Source organism: Ambystoma mexicanum, chromosome 4p, assembly GCF_040938575.1.
Source record: "Ambystoma mexicanum isolate Mex_15411 chromosome 4p, UKY_AmexF1_1, whole genome shotgun sequence".
Lineage (NCBI taxonomy): Eukaryota > Metazoa > Chordata > Amphibia > Caudata > Ambystomatidae > Ambystoma > Ambystoma mexicanum.
The window spans coordinates 576,131,139-576,146,373 of NC_090927.1; the positions used below are offsets into that span (position 1 = coordinate 576,131,139).

Sequence of the window (15,235 nt, forward strand, 5' to 3'; positions counted from 1 at the left end):
AAGGGATTGTAGTGTGTCACCCCCCCCCCCCCTGGGAGCATGGTAATTCCCAAGGGCTGTGCTCATGTCTTGTGGCAGTAACCACGTGACTTGATTCAATAAAAAGAATGAGCTGCCTCCGGCTCATTAGTCTTAGAACTAGCTGACTTTAGTGTGCTGTGTCGTTCTTACCAGCACCATGCTGGGGCTGCGTAGCTAGCTGAGGGCCTCCACCAGTACAGTGCCCCTGCTGGGCAACGCTGTCCCCACTGGCTGCCATCTGTGTTGGTAGAACCCCTACCGGGCAACTCTACTTGTGTGTCCTGCAGAGTCCCTGTTGGGCAACTCTGCCTGTAGACGCTGGTACCCCTGCTGAGAAATGCCAGCGCTATCCTGCATGTCAGCCTGGGTGTCCCCAGGCCATTGTCCAGGTCCGTGTGATCACGGCCCATCAGGGTGATCCCTGCGACTAAGTACGATGGGTGCCCCCACCGTCCCACAACAACAATGTCGAGGTGTGTGCTGGGTGCCCACAGCTATGAATTGACTGGCCTGCATGACCACAGGTCCAGTCATTACATTGACGACAAGGAGGGAGGACCCCCGTATCCCGCTCGGTATGGTGGCGTACTCGCCATGAGGAAGGGTGGAAGAGCCTGACTGCCGTGGCAGTCCGGCACCGGGATGCTGGGCCCTGCCTGGGGTCTGTGTGATGCTTTTACCCCCGCCAGCGAGGGGGTAAGGAGGGACGGTGTGCGATGTCGGCTGTACAATAACGGAGGCAGCTTAAGCCCCCATACACATGTGGTGTGCGCTGCTGGGTGGCTGCTCCAGTGCGGAGACGCAGCACCGCCGCGTGGAAGATGGGCCTCCTCCATGCCCCATACTGTGTGCAGACGGCGTTGGCTGCCGGTGTAATGTCACTTTTTGCTATCTGTCAGAAAATCCTATGGGTAGGAAAATCTGACAGGAATTGTAATGTCATTTTTTGCTACCCGTCAGAAAATCCTACTGACAGCAGGCATTGGGCAAGCCACCCAGGGGTAGGAAAAAGTGATGGGGTAAGAAAATCTGACAGCCTAACCTGTCATTCTTTCCTACCCGTCACAAAATCCTACCGAGAGCAGGCATTGGGCATCCCAACCAGGGGTAGGAAAATCCTACAAAGAGCAGGCATTGGGCAACCCACCCAGGAGTAGGAAAAAGTGACGGGGTAGGAAATTCTGACAGCCTGACCTGTCATTTTTTCCTACCCGTCAGAAAATCCTACAGAGAGCAGGCATTGGACAACCCACCCAGGGGTAGGAAAAAGTGACAGGGTAGGCAAGTCTGACAGCCTGACCTGTCATTTTTTCCTACCCATCAGAAAATCCTACCGAGAGCAGGCATTGGGCAACCCACCCAGGGGTAGGAAAAAGTGACGGGGTAGGAAAATCTGACAGTCTAATCTGTCATTTTGTTCCTACCCGTCAGAAAATCCTACCGAGGGCAGGCATTGGGCAACCCACCCAGGGGTAGGAAAAAGTGACGGGCTAGGAAAATATGACAGCCTGGCCTGTCATTTTTTCCTACCCATCAGAAAATCCTACCAAGGGCAGGCATTGGGCAAGCCACCCAGGGGTAGGAAAAAGTGACGGGGTAGGAAAATCTGACAGCCTGACCTGTCATTTTTTCCTACCCATCAGAAAATCCTACTGAGAGCAGGCATTGGGCAACCCAACCAGGGGTAGGAAAAAGTGACGGGATAGGAAAATCTGACAGCCTAACCTGTCATTTTTTCCTACCCGTCAGAAAATCCTACCGAAAGCAGGCATTGGGCAACCCACCCAGGGGTAGGAAAAAGTGACGGGGTAGGAAAATCTGACAGCCTGACCTGTCATTTTTTCCTACCAGTCAGAAAATCCTACAGAGAGCAGGCATTGGGCAACCCACCCAGGGGTAGGAAAAAGTGACGGGGTAGGAGAATCTGACAGCCTGACCTGTCATTTTTTCCTACCCGTCTGACCTGTCATTTTTTCCTACCCGTCAGAAAATCCTACAGAGAGCAGGCACTGGACAACCCACCCAGGGGTAGGAAAAAGTGACGGGGTAGGAAAATCTGACAGCCTGACCTGTCATTTTTTCCTACCCATCAGAAAATCCTACCGAGGGCAGGCATTGGGCAACCCACCCAGGGGTAGGAAAAAGTGACGGGCTAGGAAAATCTGACAGCCTGACCTGTCATTTTTTCCTACCCGTCAGAAAATCCTACCAAGGGCAGGCATTGGGCAAGCCACCCAGGGGTAGGAAAAAGTGACGGGGTAGGAAAATCTAACAGCCTGACCTGTCATTTTTTCCTACCCGGCCGAAAATCCTACAGAGAGCAGGCATTGGACAACCCACCCAGAGGTAGGAAAAAGTGACGGGGTAGGAAAATATGACAGCCTGACCTGTCATTTTTTCCTACCATCAGAAAATCCTACCGAGAGCAGGCATTGGGCGACCCACCCTTGGGTAGGAAAAAGTGACGGGGTAGGCAAATCTGACAGTCTAATCTGTCATTTTTTCCTACCCGTCAGAAAATCCTACCGAGGGCAGGCATTGGGCAAGCCACCCAGGGGTAGGAAAAAGTGACGGGGTAGGAAATTCTGACAGCCTGACCCGTCATTTTTTCCTACCCGTCAGAAAATCCTACAGAGAGCAGGCATTGGACAACCCACCCAGGGGTAGGAAAAAGTGACGGGGTAGGAAAATCTGACAGCCTGACCCGTCATTTTTTCGTACCCATCAGAAAATCCTACCGAGAGCAGGCATTGGGCAACCCACCCAGGGGTAGGAAAAAGTGACGGGGTAGGAAAATCTGACAGTCTAATCTGTCATTTTTTCCTACCCGTCAGAAAATCCTACCGAGGGCAGGCATTGGGCAAGCCACCCAGGGGTAGGAAAAAGTGACGGGGTAGGAAAATCTGACAGCCTGACCTGTCATTTTTTCCTACCCATCAGAAAATCCTACCGAGAGCAGGCATTGGGCAACCCACCCAGGGGTAGGAAAAAGTGACGGGGTAGGAAAATCTGACAGTCTAATCTGTCATTTTGTTCCTACCCGTCAGAAAATCCTACCGAGGGCAGGCATTGGGCAACCCACCCAGGAGTAGGAAAAAGTGACGGGCTAGGAAAATCTGACAGCCTGGCCTGTCATTTTTTCCTACCCGTCAGAAAATCCTACCAAGGGCAGGCATTGGGCAAGCCACCCAGGGGTAGGAAAAAGTGACGGGGTAGGAAAATCTGACACCCTGACCTGTCATTTTTTCCTACCCATCAGAAAATCCTACCGAGAGCAGGCATTGGGCAACCCAACCAGGGGTCGGAAAAAGTGACGGGATAGGAAAATCTGACAGCCTAACCTGTCATTTTTTCCTACCCGTCAGAAAATCCTACAGAGAGCAGGCATTGGGCAACCCACCCAGGGGTAGGAAAAAGTGACGGGGTAGGAGAATCTGACAGCCTGACCTGTCATTTTTTCCTACCCGTCAGAAAATCCTACAGAGAGCAGGCATTGGGCAACCCACCCAGGAGTAGGAAAAAGGGACTGGGTAGGAAATTCTGACAGCCTGACCTGTCATTTTTTCCTACCCATCAGAAAATCCTACAGAGAGCAGGCACTGGAAAACCCACCCAGGGGTAGGAAAAAGTGACGGGGTAGGAAAATCTGACAGCCTGACCTGTCATTTTTTCCTACCCGTCAGAAAATCCTATCGAGAGCAGGCATTGGGCGACCCACCCAGGGGTAGGAAAAAGTGACGGGGTAGGAAAATCTGACAGTCTAATCTGTCATTTTTTCCTACCCGTCAGAAAATCCTACCGAGGGCAGGCATTGGGCAAGCCACCCAGGGGTAGGAAAAAGTGACGGGGTAGGAAAATCTGACAGCCTGACCTGTCATGTTTTCCTACCAGTCAGAAAATCCTACCGAGAGCAGGCATTGGGCATCCCAACCAGGAGTAGGAAAAAGAGACGGGTAGGAAAATCTGAGAGCCTGACCTGTCATTTTTTCCTACCCGTCAGAAAATCCTACTGAGAGCAGGCATTGGGCAACCCAACCAGGGGTAGGAAAAAGTGATGGGATAGGAAAATCTGACAGCCTAACCTGTCATTTTTTCCTACCCATCAGAAAATCCTACCGGAAGCAGGCATTGGGCAACCCACCCAGGGGTAGGAAAAAGTGATGGGATAGGAAAATCTGACAGCCTAACCTGTCATTTTTTCCTACCCGTCAGAAAATCCTACCGAAAGCAGGCATTAGGCAACCCACCCAGGGGTTAGAAAAAGTGACGGGGTAGGAAAATCTGAAAGCCTGACCTGTCATTTTTTCCTACCCGTCAGAAAATCCTACAGAGAGCAGGCACTGGACAACCCACCCAGGGGTAGGAAAAAGTGACGGGGTAGGAAAATCTGACAGCCTGACCTGTCATTTTTTCCTACCCATCAGAAAATCCTACCGAGAGCAGGCATTGGGCAACCCAACCAGGGGTCGGAAAAAGTGACGGGATAGGAAAATCTGACAGCCTAACCTGTCATTTTTTCCTACCCATCAGAAAATCCTACCGAAAGCAGGCATTGAGCAACCCACCCAGGGGTAGGAAAAAGTGACGGGGTAGGAAAATCTGACAGCCTGACCTGTCATTTTTTCCTACCCGTCAGAAAATCCTACAGAGAGCAGGCATTGGGCAACCCACCCAGGGGTAGGAAAAAGTGACGGGGTAGGAGAATCTGACAGCCTGACCTGTCATTTTTTCCTACCCGTCAGAAAATCCTACAGAGAGCAGGCATTGGGCAACCCACCCAGGAGTAGGAAAAAGGGACGGGGTAGGAAATTCTGACAGCCTGACCTGTCATTTTTTCCTACCCGTCAGAAAATCCTACAGAGAGCAGGCACTGGACAACCCACCCAGGGGTAGGCAAAAGTGACGGGGTAGGAAAATCTGACAGCCTGACCTGTCATTTTTTCCTACCCATCAGAAAATCCTACCGAGAGCAGGCATTGGGCGACCCACCCAGGGGTAGGAAAAAGTGACGGGGTAGGAAAATCTGACAGTCTAATCTGTCATTTTTTCCTACCCGTCAGAAAATCCTACCGAGGGCAGGCATTGGGCAAGCCACCCAGGGGTAGGAAAAAGTGACGGGGTAGGAAAATCTGACAGCCTGACCTGTCATGTTTTCCTACCCGTCAGAAAATCCTACCGAGAGCAGGCATTGGGCATCCCAACCAGGAGTAGGAAAAAGAGACAGGGAGGAAAATCTGACAGCCTGACCTGTCATTTTTTCCTACCCGTCAGAAAATCCTACTGAGAGCAGGCATTGGGCAACCCAACCAGGGGTAGGAAAAAGTGATGGGATAGGAAAATCTGACAGCCTAACCTGTCATTTTTTCCTACCCATCAGAAAATCCTACCGGAAGCAGGCATTGGGCAACCCACCCAGGGGTAGGAAAAAGTGATGGGATAGGAAAATCTGACAGCCTGACCTGTCATTTTTTCCTACCCGTCAGAAAATCCTACAGAGAGCAGGCACTGGACAACCCACCCAGGGGTAGGAAAAAGTGACGGGGTAGGAAAATCTGACAGCCTGACCTGTCATTTTTTCCTACCCATCAGAAAATCCTATCGAGAGCAGGCATTGGGCGACCCACCCAGGGGTAGGAAAAAGTGACGGGGTAGGAAAATCTGACAGTCTAATCTGTCATTTTTTCCTACCCGTCAGAAAATCCTACCGAGGGCAGGCATTGGGCAAGCCACCCAGGGGTAGGAAAAAGTGACGGGGTAGGAAAATCTGACAGCCTGACCTGTCATGTTTTCCTACCCGTCAGAAAATCCTACCGAGAGCAGGCATTGGGCATCCCAACCAGGGGTAGGAAAAAGAGACGGGTAGGAAAATCTGACAGCCTGACCTGTCATTTTTTCCTACCCGTCAGAAAATCCTACCGAGAGCAGGCATTGGGCAACCCAACCAGGGGTAGGAAAAAGTGATGGGATAGGAAAATCTGACAGCCTAACCTGTCATTTTTTCCTACCCATCAGAAAATCCTACCGGAAGCAGGCATTGGGCAACCCACCCAGGGGTAGGAAAAAGTGATGGGATAGGAAAATCTGACAGCCTAACCTGTCATTTTTTCCTACCCATCAGAAAATCCTACCGAAAGCAGGCATTGGGCAACCCACCCAGGGGTTGGAAAAAGTGACGGGGTAGGAAAATCTGACAGCCTGACCTGTCATTTTTTCCTACCCATCAGAAAATCCCAAAGAGAGCAGGCATTGGGCAACTCACCCAGGAGTAGGAAAAAGTGGCGGGGTAGGAAAATCTGCCAGTCTAATCTGTCATTTTTTCCTACCCGTCAGAAAATCCTACCGAGGGCAGGCATTGGGCAACCCACCCAGGGATAGGAAAAAGTGACTGGGTAGGAAAATCTGGCAGCCTGACCTGTCATTTTTTACTACCCATCAGAAAATCCTACCGAGAGCCGGCATTGGGCAAGCCACCCAGGGGTAGGAAAAAGTGACGGGGTAGGAAAATCTGAAAGCCTGACCTGTCATTTTTTCCTACCCATCAGAAAATCCTACCGAAAGCAGGCATTGGGCAACCCACCCAGGGGTAGGAAAAAGTGACGGGGTAGGAAAATCTGACAGTCTAATCTGTCATTTTTTCCTACCCGTCAGAAAATCCTACCGAGGGCAGGCATTGCGCAACCCACCCAGGGATAGGAAAAAGTGACTGGGTAGGAAAATCTGGCAGCCTGACCTGTCATTTTTTCCTACCCATCAGAAAATCCTACCGAGAGCAGGCATTGGGCCACCCACCCAGGGGTAGGAAAAAGTGACGGAGTAGGAAAATCTAACATCCTGACCTGTCATTTTTTCCTACCCGTCAGAAAATCCTACAGAGAGCAGGCATTGGGCCACCCACCCAGGGGTAGGAAAAAGTGATAGGGTAGGAAAATCTGACACCCTGTCATGTCATTTTTTGCTACCCGTCAGTAAATCCTACCAAGAGCACTTTTTGACCGTGTACAAGGAAAGTGGGGGTACATTTCAACAGCTAGGTACTAGGCACTGCATAATACATTGGTGGTTTATTTACACTTAGGGCCTCATCACGAGTTGGGCTGTAGCCCTTAAATGCGGTGGTAACGGTATTACCGCTGCATTTAAGGGCTGGCCCTATCAAGAGTTCGGCGCTAAATCAGCTGTTTTACCTCCAGCTTGTTTCTGGAGGTGAAAATCCCTGTTTTCGGCGGTATTACAGCCGGCTGTATTAGCCCGCCGTATTAGCACTGAAAATTCCCCATTGGATCCAATGGACCCAATCAGGACTGGGGATTTACCGTTAAGGACCAACCTGTGATCCGGTGGTAATACCACCGGACCAGTCAGTGCTAGGGCTATTACAGTCAGCGGTATTACAGCCGGGGATACAGCCCAACTCGTGATGAGGCAAAGTCTAAAATGGCACATGAATATATGTTTCATTGGGTACAAGCCGAATGGCTCAGTCCAGAGGCCTGCTTCGTAGTGGGCGAGGTCCTCTTACATCACGACTGATAAGGTACTAGCCATGACCAGTCCCTTGGAACCCATCATTGGGAAAGTGAAAAAGGTGGGGCGCATACCTGGTCAAGATACACAATGTTATATTCTATGGTATGGTGGTATTTCTCTTACAGGTAAAACCCTGCCCCCTAAGATCCGAGGTGAGTAGCCTGTGATTACCTGCCCCATCTGGACCTTAGACACTTGGCCCGGAATACCTCTGTGCCCGGATGCTGCTCCACCCACCAAAGATGCCATAGTCATTGCTGCTGCAGTGGCTGAGGCTGTTAAAGTAACTATGGTGTGCCAATCCCCGTCCCATTTGGTTACAGAACATGGAACTTACACTAGATTACAACTTTTTTTCAGGCAAGCAACCTGTACCTAAAGGAGAGCAGGGCTATGAACTATGGGCAGATCTCACTCCGCTTATGCTACTCGACTGTAAAGTGTCTGACCAAGAGAAGAGACGATGAGTAATAGAGGCCTTGAGAGGGCCTGCACTACAGATGGTACAGTCCCTTCGAGCATTGAGTGCTGATCCAACTTCCCAGCAAGTGATGGGCGCCCTGGAGGGAGCTTTTGGCACTACTGAGTCAGGAGAGGACTTAATGATGAGGTTTTATGCCACCTCTCTGAAACTGGGAAAGAAGTTGTCTGATCATCTGGTGAGGATTGAGCACATTCTAATCCTTGGCCACCATAGAGGAGGAGTAGAGACTTCCCGATTGAACCGATGTCGATTGAAGCAACTCCTTGGAGGGGGCAAGGAAGCCGCTATACCCATACTGCAACTGAGGCTGTGGGAGAAACTGGATACGCCTCCATCCTATGAGGAACTACTAAAGTCAATTAGGGCCCTGGAAGAAAAAACAGGTGATATCAATGTACAGAGCCAGCCAGTACAAGGCAGGATCCCAACGCCCAACAATACCATTTCTGAGCAGAAGCAGATTGGAGAGCTGCAACAGCTAGTCAGGAAACTACAGACTCAGTTCACGACCTGGGAAAGCCCGATTGCAAACCAAAATCGAGACAGAGATGGTTTCCCATCATCCCGAGAACGGGTGTATCGATGAGCACAAGAGCCTCGAATATTTTCCCCAATCCTCTGCACGGTTACCACCATGTAGATTTTGCCATTCATGTGGGGATGAGCGCCACTCAACTCGACTGTGTGACCGAGACCCAGATTATGCCAGAGTAGCTGCTCGCTTTAATGCTCTTAAATCCACTCCGGCCCGGGCATTGTCAGTCAACGCACAGGAGGTTGTAGCGGAGGAGCAGCTAGAACCTAGACTACAGGAGTGAGCTCAGCAGAAACTAACTCCAGCAAATCAACAAGGACATCACATCCAAGGCTACAGACTATCCCGTATCCAAGTAAGGCTCAGGAGGGTCCCACAGCTGACCATCTCTGTCTAGTTAATGAGGTCACTAACACCACAGATGTGCTGTCAGCAAGCTGCAACAGACTACGGACTCAAGCTCTGCTCCATCGAGGCAATCCAGCAGGTCTCATCGGGCCCACCATGACCATCCCATTTGATCTTGAGGGGCAGAGGAGCACAGCATAACTGGACAGTGGCTCCCAGGTCACCATCGTGTATGAGCCCTACTATCACTAACATATGTCGCATCTGCCATTAGAACCATTGGAGGGGCTAACTCTGATGGGCATGGGAGATGCCGCCTGTCAATACCTGGGATATACATGTGTGAAAATCCATTTAAATCGAGAAGTGGGTGGGGTGAAAACTACCTTGGCATTAGTGTGCACCACAAGGAACCCAAATCCGGAGGTACCCCTAGTCATGGGCACATCCTCAGCTCTGTTCATCACGCTAGTCAAGATGTGTATGGAAATGGTAGGGCCACAGTTTGCAAAATCTTTGAAGATACACCCGGCTTGTTAACAGGCCTACCTCAAGAAAGGCATGGAGAAGCAGGATCAACATGACGGCCAATGTCAGAAAGATCATCTATAAGACCAGCTGTCCATGTGGGCAGATGTTTTTTCAACCAGTGATTGGGACTTAGGTGAAGCCAAGGGGATGAAGCATCACATCCGTTTAAGTGATGTCACCCCGTTCCAAGAGAGGTCACAGAGTCTAGCACCGGCTGATGTGTATCATCCAGCAATCCAAAAGCCCTTATGCTTCCCCTATAGTGGTGGCATGAAAGAAAAAGAATGATGTGTGACTGTGAATTGATTACCGGCACCTAAACAGCAGAACAGTTCCCGATCAATACACCACACATCAAGTGGACAAAGCTCTTCACTGTCTGGTTGGGAGCAAATGGTTCTCAGTCCTAGATCTACAGAGTAGGTATTATCAAATTCCTATGCTGCCCGAAGACAAAGAAAAGACTGCATTCATCTGCACCTTGGGGTTCTACCAGTTTACTCGAATGACACAGGGGATATCGGGAGTGCCTGCCATGTTTCAATGCCTGATAGAAAGAACTGTGAGTGACATGAATCTACTCAAGGTTCTGGTCTACCTGGATGATGTTTTTGGACGGACCTTAGAAGAACATCACCAAAGGCCACTGAAGGTTTTGGATTGAATCCAGCAGCAATTGCTGAAGGTGTCCTTGGATAAGTGCCAGTTTTGTCAAACCAGTGTAATGTATATTTGCCATGTGGTGTCAGCCGAAGGATACAGCCAAGTTGGAAGCTTTCGAAACCTGGCCCGCCCACAGAATCTGCAGGAGATGAGAAGCTTCCTGGAGTCCTGCAATTATTATCGAAGGCTTGTGTAAGGGTTCGCCAACATAGCAGTGCTTTATCATGCACTTCCCCCAAGATGTGGTGGGTCCCTGACCCTGATTGGCAGCCCTAGTATCATCCCACCAGGTACTGCGACAAAGAAGAACAGCCTGGATGCACTCCCAGGCTGTGGTAGGTCCCCGACCCTGACTGGCAGATCTGGTTTCCTCCACTACTATATGCCATCACACAAACAAAGACTTGGTTCACTCGCATGCCAAGTACTATGCGTATAGGTTTTGCTCTCCCAGTTCTCTTTATAGCCTCATGCTTTGAGGGGCTGACTTAGTTTGTTTTCTGACCAAGTACTTGCACAAGTAAGATCAGGTACACTTCCTTCTTGTAACCACAAAAGTGATGGGTGGAAGGTTTTGGATGAATCTGTACCACTGGCATTGCTCTGGACAACCTTCCACACCATCGTTTTTTGCCTGTAGCGCCATTGCAAAAGGGGTCCAGCCATATGCAAATCATTCAGGTACTGCCACCACTGGTAGCAGCCCAGCCCGTACTGCTAGGCTGTGTCCCCTCTGCACAGAAACACAAGCAATGCCAGACATGTTTTGGCCTTGTTGGGCCTCCTCAGTGAGGTGCAGACTGGTTTCCTATGGTGCAGCGAGTAAGGAACCCACGTCTGGCCATACCATCTCTCACATAGTGAGACAAACTATAACCACAAAACTGATGGGTAGAAGGTTTTGAATGAATCTGTACCACTGGCATTGCTCTGGGCAACCTTCCTCTCCACCGTTTCTTTAGCCCGTCTGCACCATTGCAAAATAGGTCCAGCCATTTGCAAATCAGTCAGGTACTGCCACCAATGGTAGCACCCCAGCCACAACTGCAAGGCCAGGTCCCCTCTGCACAGAAACTCTTCCTTCTTGATCTACGTTAGAACTGTAGGGATCCCAGACTCTGTTCTGTGTGTGATTGGCCTTCGTTATGTTCACAGGGCTCCCAGCACCTCCCACTCTTCCACGTACCTTGGTTGCTGGTGCGTGATGCTCTTGATGCTTCCTGCATGCCTGCCATCAGTGGTGGGGCTTCCCCTGCTTCCTCTCTCCTCTCTGGCATTTGTTGGCTTCATCGTACCAGGTTTGCTCTCGTCGGCGCGGGACTGTCCGTCCCCAGTTGCTGACCTTCAGGGTTGCCAGGAGCGCTTCCCATGCTGCACACCACGTGGCCTCTGCACAACAGCAGGCTCCACGGCTCCCTGGTCTGCCTTCCTTCTTCCCAGAGTGTTCGCCGACTCATGCTTCCTCCAGGGCGGGCTCCACACTTTGTCAAGTCCCTCTTCCTTTTTAACTTTTCTTGACTTGACTGGTTGTCAAGAACTTCTAGAGTGCATGTTCTGGTATCAATAGGCACTCTATATTGCTCCGTGCCTCCTCGTCGTCCCAGTACTGAGTGGGCCATGATGTTGTGACTCACTAGGGATCTGCTTCGCTTGTGTACTCTCTACTATGGTTGGTCTACCAAAACACATAGTGTAAGAAGATAAAGGTGTAGAAAGAGAAGTTAAAGAAGAGGTGGGGTCATGGTAGGCAAGAGTTATAGGGTCAGGTGACTGGCGGGGATACTGCATTCTCCCAGGGCCATCACTGGTCTCATAGTTGGTCTCCCTCCCCATGCAATCCTCTCGCTCAGTACCAACCCTTTGGGGACTATCGGGCAGTGGACTCACCCACCTGGGCACATGAGAAGGTGCTCCCCCTGTGGAAGCAGTGATGACACCCTGAGATTTGTCACAATACATAGAAGTGTGTGATGGCTCTGTGGATCACCTGTGAAAGGAACATAGCAGACTCACTGACATATGATTGTTCTTTGCATTAACTGTGATAGGCACATAGCCGACAGACTGTCATATAATGGCTTTGTGTACCACCTTTGATAAACACATTGCAGACACACTCGGTGATGTGTGGAGACTCTATGCATCACTTGTGATAGGTACATAGCAAAGAGACTTGCTAACTTGTGATATTTGTGTGCATATACTGTGATAGAAAAGACACAGACTTGCTGACCTGTCAGGGCCCCCGTGTTTAACCAGTGATAGATAAAGTGCAGATGCTTTCACTAATGTGGGAGTGTATCACCTATAATTGGTAGAGAGTAGGCAGGCTTGCTGACAAGACAACTCTTTGCATTCTCTTTGACAGGCACATAGCAGACAGAGTTGCTGACATTAGAAACCTCTGTGCATAACATGTAATAGTTATAAAAAAGGGAGCCTCACTGACTTGCGATGACTCCATGGTCAACCTGTGATAAAGTTCAGACAGATCCACTAATGTGGGAAGGATCTGTACCTGTGATGGGCAAAGAGCACACAGACTCGGCTAACACATGATATCCTTGTGCATAACATGTTAGATACTACTTAAGGGCGTGGCCTTCTTCTCCCTTACCGTGCTCTTCCCCTGGGCTCAGTGTCAGATTGCCAGTCCAGTCGCCTCCAGCCCACCAGCCAATCACAAGCCACATGCCCTTCCATACATCCAGCCTTGCCTGGGTGTCCTCATCGCTGGCATCCTTCGCTAAGGACAAAGACAAAAAAATACCTGTTTGTAATGGCTAACGAATGGACAGGAGAAACCCCTGCTTTTCCAACAGGCAGACATTACAATGTGTCTTCAACAGCCACAGTCCATTCCCAAGCTCATGAGGACACAAACTCACAAACTCTTGCCGCGTCATTGAGCCGCAAATCATCTCAATCTCAGCAACGTTCTCTTTCCCTCGTTAGGATATCATCTGCACTATCCTGGATCTCTCACCACATAATGCTGATTAATTCAAACCAGTCCATCCACCATGCTGTTGACATCACCAACCTCATCACTGCAAACAAAGTCAATGCAATATTTATCTCTGAAACTTTGCACTCCCTCTACCAATGTCTTTGATGTTCTCCTCTAACCTGGGTACAGCATTCAAAATGTTGGCCGCACAGAGAAGGTAAGGAGAGGTGTGCCAGTTATCCACAAATCAGACACAACCTATACCATGCTCAGTTAAACAGCCATGAAACCCCCATTGCTTCTCTCTTGCCAACTTCTAGCACCGCATATAGATATAATTACATTTCACACACCTCCTCTAAAACACTTCTGATGCCATCACCTCAGCATCAATCGCAAACATCTTCCTTGTTGACTTCACTAACATCACTAGGGACGCTAAGCTCCACCTCATGGATCCCCTGGATATAAAACAATGAATGCTAAACCCCACAGACATCATAGGATATATACCCCACCTTGTCATCCCAGCATCCTTCCTATACACTGGGCCTCATTACACGGTAGGCGGTGAGCCATGGCGCTATTAGCGCCATGGCTCATGCCGGTAAAATACCGGCACCGCCTTGGCGGAAAGGGGATTTACCGCCCCATTCCAAGGTTGGAGGGGCGGTAAATCCCCTTTCCGCAATTGCCCTTCCCCATTCCCATTTCTGCCCCATAGGGCTCTATGGAAATGGGGAAGGCGCTAATTACGGCACCGCAATTTTGCGGTGCCGTAATTAGCTCCGAGGTCCCTTAGCGGGTTGGATATTAACGCCTGCAAGAAGCAGGCGTTAAATCCTCCAACCCGCAAAGGGACCTCGTAGTACGGCGGTAAGGGTTAACGGTCACCGTTGCCATTAACGGTGACCGTTAACCCTTACCGCCGTCCGTGTAATGAGGCCCACTGTCTTAACCCTATCCCACATGACTGGACAGACCATGCTGCCACCCTCATCTGCCTTACTTCTAATGTCCCGTCCAACAAGGGTTGTTGACAAATGACCATGTCCTTGAGTTTCTCCATTGAGGACTTCCCCTTGGAAGCACTAGACACAAACTAGCAACTCTAACTCCACCACCCTCCAATGCTGAAAGTCCCTTATTAACTCTAAAACAACTATAATGGAATTGGTTGATGCCCATGACCCCTTTAAACTGCTTCACATCAGGGATAAACTCACCATCCCCTGGTACACAGAAGAAATAACCAACAATAACCGTACTATCCAGTCATTCAAAAAAACTGCTGTAAAGCATAGAGGAATAAAGCCTGCCTCAACTTCAAGGCTTTATGCAGTACTTGCCTGTCTCTCGTCAAAGCCCAAACTGATTATTACTCATCAACTATTATGTCCACCACCAACAAGTGTAAAGCTCTCTTCACAGCAGTCAGAAACTCCTCAACCCGGTTTCAGGACCACCGTGATGATTGTCTCTTTCATCGAATCACACAACCTCCCCTCTCTCAAGAAACGGTTATACAATGCACACAAACGCGGTGCCAACGCCTCACCAAACGATTGATAAAATTCTACTGTCAACCCATCCATCCCTGGAGACTTACCTATATTCATGTCCCCAATTACCGACAAAACCTCAGAGACAGTAATCGGCGCATCCAGAAAACATCTACCTTCTTCGGAAAGCACTGGGAGTTCAATCTTCCCAAATAATCTGTCAAAATCACTTATTTGTGGTGTAATATCCTCCTCATACAATTTAGCATAAAAGGATCGAAAACATTCCCCAATTTTTCCTTTCCTAATTTCAAAATTTCCAGACTCATCAACAATTTTTTGAACATACACCCTGTCTGAATAACTCCTCAATCTACTTGCCAACAACTTCCCTGCTTTATCCCCCTACTCCCAGTACTTTTGCTTCACAAAATACAATCCCTTCTCAACTTGCAAGTCCACCTCATTCTTTAGTAACGTCTTAACATCCAAAATTTTAAGTTTAACATTCTCCTCTCTCGACAAAGCATAACTCCGTTGTGAATCTCCAAGTTCCCGTTCAAGCTCCACCAATCTGGCTTCACCCCCCTTCCGCATCCTCGCAGTCCAGTTCATCAGTTCCCCTCTAATAGAAGCCTTAAAAGCATCCCACACCACCATGCTGTCCGCCGTAC

At 49.6% G+C, this 15,235-nt stretch overlaps 1 protein-coding gene across 1 annotated transcript in view; it reads right to left on the reverse strand.

Annotated features, from left to right (window-relative positions):
• LOC138453358 (glutathione S-transferase A4-like) overlaps window positions 1-15,235 on the reverse strand; it is a 549,822-nt gene that overhangs the window by 505,672 nt on the left and 28,915 nt on the right. The window contains exon 2 of the mRNA XM_069606115.1: window positions 12,727-12,855. The gene's annotated coding sequence lies outside the window, so the exon portion shown is untranslated. The remainder of the gene's footprint in view (window positions 1-12,726; window positions 12,856-15,235) is intronic.